Below are 2,972 nucleotides of genomic sequence, written 5' to 3' on the forward strand. Positions count from 1 at the left end.
TGGAAACCTGATCCGACGTCTGTTTTCTTCACTGGTTTGGATTTGTGCCTACTGTAAATGTGTAACTATGTTATTGTGTAAAATTATACACATGTAGGTGTGAAGCTAGAGATACCCGAGACACTGAATCACTGATAAAATAAGCATGCTTATTTTAAAATATAGTCTACTGACTGTAGCTAAAGTACAAAACAGAGAGTAGCGTATGCTGCCAACTGACTTCTCTAATTATTTATCCATTTATACATCTGATTGTAAGCTGTAGTCAGCATAAACAGACAATAGTTTTAATACATCGATGGGCATTTACATGTGCAGTTTAGGATTACTTTGGCCTGATCTGATTATTGGATATTGGCAGTCAAATGAGACTACTTCAATTTCCTGTAGAAGGTGATGGATACAATTACAGGTAAAATTTCTGTAATCTGTATTTCAAATAGTACTTCACTCTACAGAAGAGTTAGAACTGGGAATACAGACTCTCAGGATGGAGCATAAAGTAGTTTCTGATCTCTGGTTCTTGTGGGGAGTGTCTTCCAGTTAGTATTTCATTAGTGTTTTTTTGAAAGTTTAGTACAAAGCGTCATGTCACAGTGTACTTCTTTCCATGGGTAATGTCACTGACTGAAGGGAGACTGAAAAACAACTTTATTTTCCTCAGTTCAGCCTTCTGAAGTCAATATTATTGCCCTGTGTATGTTACACTTAATTTGTTAAGTACTATTTAGAGCTTGTCTCCTTTTCTGTGCTGTGGTTCCAAACTTTGTTAGAAAAATTGATTGATCAAGTTGCTTAACATTAAGCTTTATTCTGGACATTTTTTTTCCAACTTACTAACAGTACGTGTGAGAGTGATTTTTAACCCATCTCTCCATAGAGCTGTAAGAGATGCTTGGTTTTCCAAAAGCTGTAGAAGCGTGTCTCCCCTACACAGTATGTCATTGGTGCAGTGTTATTTAGGACATTATGTCTGAGTTAAGTGATCTGTGGCTAAGAGTTCAGACAAAAGGTCTGTGGGTTTTTTTGGTTTGTTGGTTCATTGTTTTTGTGGGGGGTTTTTGGTTGATTTTTTTTTTTTATCTGCTGAGTACTATACTGGGCCTTAAATATAGCTCTGATTTAGTCTTAACTGCTCTTTATAATCTTCACCTCACTTGCTCATCTTCATGGGAATTTTGAATATTGTGCTGAGACTTTGAAACTGAGCAAAGCGTTTTCCCTATGATGATATAGCCTTTCTCAATAATACTAGGAATTATAATATATACAAGAGCAAATTTAATTTGTTAGTTTAGGCAAGCAAGGCTAAACTTACACAGATAGGTTATGAGAAAAGGTCATTTACATCTTTTTGATAATAGATGTATTTTTTTTTAAGGTAAGCAATAATAAATTAGCCTGGTTTTATGGCAAAGCTTCTCTTTGAATAAGAATTGCCTACTTAGAATCTATTACAAAAAACTTCTTGTCTGTGCATATCATTCAGATGTTAACCTGTTGGTGAAAGATCACTGTACAATGGTTTTTATGTCCTTGCTCATCAGTTTTTAACAAAAATTGGAAAAAAATGCATGTCAAAAGAAAGCTGATGCAAGATTGTTACATAGGTGTTCTAATACACAGTTGTGTAGGACTTTATGGCCAGAAAAATGTACAATGATCTTGTTTTGCTTCTAAAATGCCTTGCAAAGTAATGTGTAAAATAAGTAATTTCTTATCACAAATTCAACTTAGACTTTGCAATTATTTTATTACTAATCTTAATGTTTCATGTATTTTTGTTTCTGTATATTCTTACACAGCATAGTTCAAAAAAGAATATTTGCTCTGGTGCTGCAGTTTTTTTGCTTCTAAACTACTGAGTTTTGCACATGTTCATATCTGGTACTTGAGTAAATAACGAGATCAGAATAACAGAGGATGATGATTGAAGTATGTTCTGGTTTAAATGTAGAAATGTTCATTTTGATGCATTGGAATGGATTCTCACCTCAGAGGAATAAATCACATATTATGCTTGTGCTACCAAGTGCTGAATTAGGCATTGTATTCTAGTTGCACATAAAGAACCTTCAGCTGAGATTTATCAAAGCAATATCAACAAAAAAGTTGAGTTTAAACATGCTATATTGGGAATAGCGTTCTCTTTATTTACCTGTCTAGGCTGAGAGGTTGTACAAAGCTGTCAAGGTCTAGGAGGAAAGGAAGGGTCTTTTGAAATATAGATAGCAAATATAAAATAAGACACTTTAATCTTAATTTCTCACCAGTGATAAAATCATATCATTAAATGCTATGAAATACAGGTGTGATTAATAATTGACTCACTCTATTATTAGTTACTTAATTAAATTCAGTGGGGGCTATACCTAATATACTTCTAGCATTCTTTTAAAATCCCGACATTAAAAAATTCTAAGCTATAATCATCTGATCTGCTCAACACTTGGACTTCCTGTATTCCACCCATCACAAAGGTATCAGTGGTGTTGGGACCTTACCTTTGTTCATTTTGTTATGGGGTTTTTCTATTGTGTTGTGTTTTCTGCCTTTTTTTTTTTTTTTTGAATCTTCTTTTTTCGTTGGTTGATTGGTTTTGTTTTGCTTCTGTTTTGGTGCTGATGTTTTGGGGGTTGTGGAGTTTTGGTGCTGGTTTTTTTTCCTGATTTTGCAGTTTACTCAATTTTTAATAGGTCCTCTGGGACAGTTTCATAAAGAAATTTAAACATTGCAGTTGGTAGAAGAGTAGCCTCTATGCTAAAAAAAATCAGAGTCTACGGTTAGTATAGCAAATTCAATGTTTAGTGAGTGCAAAATCAAATATTCTCCTTTTTGGAGAAGTGTAACCATACACTTTCAGTCTGTGGAGAAGCACATGTCAGCTAATAATCCTGCCTAGGAATACCTTCCTAGATTTAGTCACTCATTTAAAGAAACAACTTCTTCAAACACATTAGCAGTAGGAGATG

This window comes from Lepidothrix coronata, unplaced genomic scaffold (assembly GCF_001604755.1).
Source record: "Lepidothrix coronata isolate B3197 unplaced genomic scaffold, Lepidothrix_coronata-1.0 Scaffold104, whole genome shotgun sequence".
Classification (NCBI taxonomy): Eukaryota; Metazoa; Chordata; class Aves; order Passeriformes; family Pipridae; genus Lepidothrix; species Lepidothrix coronata.